Source organism: Oncorhynchus kisutch, linkage group LG13, assembly GCF_002021735.2.
Source record: "Oncorhynchus kisutch isolate 150728-3 linkage group LG13, Okis_V2, whole genome shotgun sequence".
NCBI lineage: Eukaryota > Metazoa > Chordata > Actinopteri > Salmoniformes > Salmonidae > Oncorhynchus > Oncorhynchus kisutch.
Window position 1 is genome coordinate 41094117 of NC_034186.2, and position 6294 is coordinate 41100410.

Sequence of the window (6294 nt, forward strand, 5' to 3'; positions counted from 1 at the left end):
TTCAATTTACACACAATACCCCCTACTGACAAAGCAAAAAGTTTTATAGAAATTTGTGATAATTTATTAATAAAATCTGAAACGTCACATTTACATAAGTATTTTGTTTAAGCACCTTTGGCAGCGATTAAAGCCTCGAGTCTTCTTGGGTATGACGCTACAAGCTTGGCACATCTGTATTTGGGGAATTTCTCCCATTCTTCTCTGCAGATTCTGTCAAGCTCTGTCAGGTTGGATGGGGAGCGTCGCTGCACAGCTATTTTCAGGTCTCTCCAGAGATGTTCGCTCGGGTTCAAGTCCGGGCTCTGGCTGGGCCACTCAAGGACATTGAGACTTGGCACGAATCCACTCCTGCTTTGCATTGGCTGTGTGCTTAGGGTCGTTGTCCTGTTGGAAGGTGAACCTTCGCCCCAGGTCTTGAGCACTCTGGTTTTCATCAAGGATCTCTCTGTATTTTGTTCACATTTCTCTCAATTCTGGCTTGTCTCTGCCAGGACCTGCCGCTGACAAATACCCCCACAGCATAATGCTGCCACCACTGTAAATAACAGCTGGTGCACGATATCTAAGGAAGTCTCGAGCTATTGCTCGTCTGAGGTAGAGTACTTATGATAAGCTGTAGACCACACTATCTACCCAGAGAGTTCTCATCTGTATTTATCGTACCCGTTTACAAACCACCACAGTCAGAGGCTGGCACTAAGACAGCATTGAATGAGCTGTATTCCGACATAAGCAAAAAAGAAACCGCTCACCCAGAGGCGGTGCTCCTAATAGCCATGAACTTTAATGCAGGGTAACTTAAATCAGTTTGACCAAACTCAGGACCACCTGAGAGAGACGCATACAAAGCTCTCCCTCGTCCTCCATTTGGCAAATCTGACCATAATTCAATCTTCCTGATTCCTGCTTACAAGCCAAATTAAAGCAGGAAGCACCAGTGACTAGATCAATAAAAAAAAGAGGTCAGACAAAGCAGATGCTAAGCTACGGGACTGTTTTGCTAGCACAGACTGGAATATGTTCCGGGATTCCTCCAATGGCATTGAGGAGTACACCACATCAGTCATTGGCTTCAGCAGTAAGTGCATCGATGACGTCGTCCCCACAGTGACCGCACGTACATACCCCAACCAGAAGCCATGGATTACAGGCAACATCCGCACTGAGCTAAAGGCTATAGCTGCCGCTTCAAGGGGCGGGACTCTAACCCGGAAGCTTATAAGAAATCCCGCTATGCCTTCCGATGAACCACCATACAGGCAAAGCGTCAATACAGGACTAAGATCGAATGTACTACACCAGCTCCAACGCTTGACGGTTGTAGCAGGGCTCGCAAACCATTACAGACTACAAAGGGAAGCACAGCCTGGAGCTGCCCAGTGACGCGAGCCTACCAGACGAGCTAAACAGCTTCTATGCTCGCTTCGAGGCAAATAACACTGAAACATGCATTAGAGCACCAGCTGTTCCGGGAAGACTGTGTGATCACGCTCTCCGCAGCCGATGTAAAACCTTTAAACAGGTCAACATTCACAAGGCTGCAGGGCCCGACAGATTACCAGGACGTGCACTGCGAGCATGCACTGACCAACTGTCAAGTGTCTTCACTGACATTTTCAACCTCTACCTGTCCGAGTCTGTAATACCAACAAGTTTCAAGCAGACCACCATAGAGCCTGTGCCCAAGAACACCAAGAAAACCCGCAACACTCATGTCTGTAGCCATGAAGTGCTTTGAAAGGCTGGTCATGACTCACATCAACACCATTATCCCAGAAACCCTAGACCCACTAATTTGCATACCGCCCCAACAGATCCACAGATGATGCAATCTCTTTGCACTCCATACTGCCCTTTCCCACCTGGACAAAAGGAACACCTATGTGAGAATGCTATTCATTGACTACAGCTCAGCGTTCAACACCATAGTGCACTCAAAGCTCATCAATAAGCTAAGGACCCTGGGAGTAAACACCTCCCTCTGCAACTGGATCCTGGACTTCCTGACGGGTCGCCCCTAGGTGGTAAGGGTAGGAACAAACACATCCTCCACGCTGATCCTCAACACAGGGGCCCCTTAGGGGTGCGTGCTCAGTCCCCTCCTGTACTTCCTGTTCACCCATGACTGCACGGCCAGGCACGACTCCAAAACCATCATTAAGTTTGCCGATGACACAAACTGGTAGGCCTGATCACTGACAAGACAGCCTATAGGGAGGAGATCAGAGACCTGGCCATGTGGTGCCAGGACAACAATCTCCCCCTCAACGTGATCAAGACAAAGGAGATTATTGTGGACTACAGGAAAAAGAGGACCGAGCACACCCCCATTCTCATTGACAGGGCTGCAGTGAAGCAGGTTGAGCGCTTCAAGTTACTTGGTGTCCACATCACCAACAAACTAACATTGGCCAAACACGCCAAGACAGTTGTGAAGAGGGCACGACAAAACCTATTCCCCCTCAGGAGACTGAAAAGATTTGGCATGGGTGGGTCCTCAGATCCTCAAAAAGGTTCTACAGCTGCACAATCAAGTTGCATCACTGCCTGGTATGGCAACTGCTCGGCCTCCGACCGCAAGGCACTACAGAGGGTAGTGCGATCGGCCCAGGATATCAATGGGGCTAAGCTTCCTGCCATCCAGGACCTCTATACCAGGCGTCAGAAGAAGGCCATAAAAATTGTCAGACTCCAGCCACCCTTGTCATAGACTGTTCTCTCCGCTACTACACGGCAAGCGGTACCGAAGCGCCAAGTCTAGGCTTCTAAACAGCTTCTACCCCCAAGCCATAAGACTCCTGAACACCTAATCAAATGGCTACCCAGACTATTTGCATTCCCCCCCTCCCTTCCCCTCTTTTACACCGCTGATACTCTGTTATCATCTATGCATAGTCACTTTAATAACTCTACCTTCATGTGCATATTACCTCAACTAACCGGTGCCCACGAAAATTTACTCTGTACCGGTATCCCCCTGTAAATAGTCTCGCTCGTTATTTTACTGCTGCTCTTTAATGACTTGCTACTTTTATTTCTTATTCTTATCCATATTTTTTCAACTGCATTGTTTGTTAGGGGCTCGTAAGTAAGCATTTCACTGTAAGGTACCTGTTGTATTTGGCGCATGTGACTAATACAATTTGATTTGATTTGACTAGGGCTGTGGCGGTCACGAAATTTAGTCGGATGGTGATTGTCAAGCAAATAACTGGTCGGTCTCATGGTAACTTACCGTTAATTAACAAACACATTTAGCTTCTCCTGGCTCCCCTGATGCAGAACATCTACATTTTAAAAAGTCTAATAAATCCATGTAATATATCATACACCTTCGCAATAAATCCATTATTATTTTAGACAGGTCTAAAGAAGTATGATATGAAGAAAATCGAATTCAGAAGAACAGAATACTATACTTTGAGTTGTCCTTGTTAGGCTCTGATCTGGCTATGCCAAATGGCTGTGGGCTACATTAGTTAATTTAGCAGACAAGACTTGCTTAGAATTCCTTAGGATTATTTTATATCATCTTTTTAGTATGAATAATACAATTGAACAATGCTGAATAAAATAGGAGATTTACTCCAAACAATTACTCCAAACAATTTGAGAGTGCGCAATTCTGTGTCGAGCAGTTAAGAAATAGGTATTCCTATATGCTTAATTTAGAGTTATTATTGTAACTTTAGTTGTTCTACAAACATTGATCTATATGCTTAGATTTTTAATACATTGTAAGGCTGCATGACGTGACTAAAGATGATTTGAAAAAAGTTGCTTTAAAAAGGCATGAGCTCTGCTTTGTGTGCTTTGTTTGTTGCACAGGACGTACACTCTACATCAGTCATTCATTCACAATTTCACAGCAGCATCCCCTTTGTGTGGCTGTAATGCACCCTAAAAAAAAAAATCCATGCCTCTGCAGAACTTTTTTGCAGAACCTTTCACAGATCTGTGCCTCGACGGACAATTAATTCGACCTCGTGGCTCGGTTTTTGCTCTGACATGCACTGTCAGCTGTGGAACCTTATATAGACAGGTGTGCCTTTCCAAAACATGTCCAATAAATTGAATATACCACAGGTGGACTCCAGTCAAGTTGTAGAAACATCTCAAGGATGATCAATGGAAACCGGATGCACCGGAGCTCAATTTCGAGTCTCATTGCAAAAGGTCTGAATACTTATGTAAATAAGGTTACAAAAATATATAAAATGTATTACATTTGGAAAATGTTATTAAAAACCTGTTTTCGCTTTGTCACTATGGGGTATTGTGTGTGTATATTGATAAGAGTTCAAATGTTCCTCATCAGTTTTAGAATAAGGCTGGATTGTAACAAAATGTGGAAAAAGTGAACAGGTCTGAATACTTTCCGAAGGCACCTTATTTCAGAGGTAGGGAAACCATCTCATAATTTCCAGCAACCCCTTGTCAAAAAAACACTTATGCATTTTACATTTTACATTGAAGCTGGCTTTTCATGCAAATGAAGTTAAGGTTTGAGTTCTTTTTTGGGGGTTTCATGTTACAGGTTACTGAAACTAATACAGATGTTCCATTTCAATTCATTAGAAACAGCCACACTACAGTAATAAAACTCATGTTACAGCATCCTAAATCAGTCAGCATCTCATGTGATATTTAACTTCATGAATTATAACTATGTTAAATCAGGGCTTGCCTTGCTACCTAAACCCCTTGCTCTGGCCAAATGCTACGCCACGCCCACAGACATACGTTTTTTTCCGCAATAGAGCCCCACAGTGGAGGTGTCATAATACCCATAAAACCTAGCTGTTGCAATCATTTTTACACCATTAATTTTATCCTCTCAATTTTTTTTGAAAAAGCTGTTGCGCTACAACTCACTGCCTTCTTGAAGACAAGCAATGTATACGAAACGCTTCAGTCTGGTTTTAGACCCCATCATAGCACTGAGACTCCACTCATGAAGGTGGTAAAATACCTTTAAATGGCATCAGACCATGGCTCTGCATCCGTCCTCGTGCTCCTAGACCTTAGTGCTGCTTTTGATACCATCGATCACCACATTCTTTTGCAGAGATTGGAAACCCAAATTGGTCTACACGGAAAAGTTCTTGCCTGGTTTAGATCTTATCTGTTGGAAAGATATGAGTTTGTCTCTGGATGGTTTGTCATCTGACAAATCAACTGTACATTTTGGTCATATCAAGACTATTTAAAGGACAGGACAGCCCCCCCCGCCCCAAATCTCTCTCGGACAAGGTGACGAATATATTTGGCAATATTTACTCTCAGATTTGAAAATGCTAATTAGCATCAAAGTAGACATCATGCAAAACTACAAATCCCTGCAAGCTCCTGCATATCATCTCTGGCAGACACCTTTGCTTACAGGTATTGTGTCAACTTAAAACTTGCACAAGGCAGTTCACAGAATTATCCATTTAAATACATTTGGCCAATTTATTAATTACTACATTTTGCTAACATTCGATAGTTAATCCAGAGATTCTTACCTTTGCCTCGATTAGGCAGTCTCGCCCAGATCATCATGTCATTTGTAGTTCTTTATGAGAACCACATTAGCATTTCATTTTTGGCGGGTAAATACAGGCAAATATATTGATAGAAGTCACCTTGTCCTAGAAAGATTTACAGGGTTATCTAAACGTCACGGTAAGCCTACACAGCCCTTATTTTAAATGTTTCTAAAATGACCTAATGGAAAAACTATTTGAACGATTTCCCTGTTAGACCGCTAGGATTTATTGGTATTATGACTCATACAGTGGTACTCTACGAATTTAGATCTTGCAGATGATTTCTAGAACGCAAACACATTCTAACCATTCTGATTGGTAACAGAAACCGGTTGGGCCAGAGCCAGAACACACGTGGGTATAGCGGCGTTTTGAAAATCAGTCATTTGCATTGATACGCTGATTGGTTAGAGATGATCCAATCGCTAAGGACTTTGTTTTGTCCAATTACCCCTAATTTTGAAGTCACCACAAACGACTTCAACGATGGCAGTCTCAGATTGACGTATGCAACGAACATAGAGCAGTGGAAGAATTCAGTTTAAGTCGTCACACAAAATCCTGGCTGCATTATTGCACATTCAGCAGCTCTGTGATTGAGGTTGTGCTTTAGGGGGTTAGAGGGTTACACCAGCCTTGTTATATGCACCCCTTATTGTTTGTTGACTACGGACTGTTTATTTTACAGCTAGTTATACAAGAACATAAACCTAATATGCAAATTGTGTTTTTGTCACTGTAGGAGATAAGCGAGCATGAG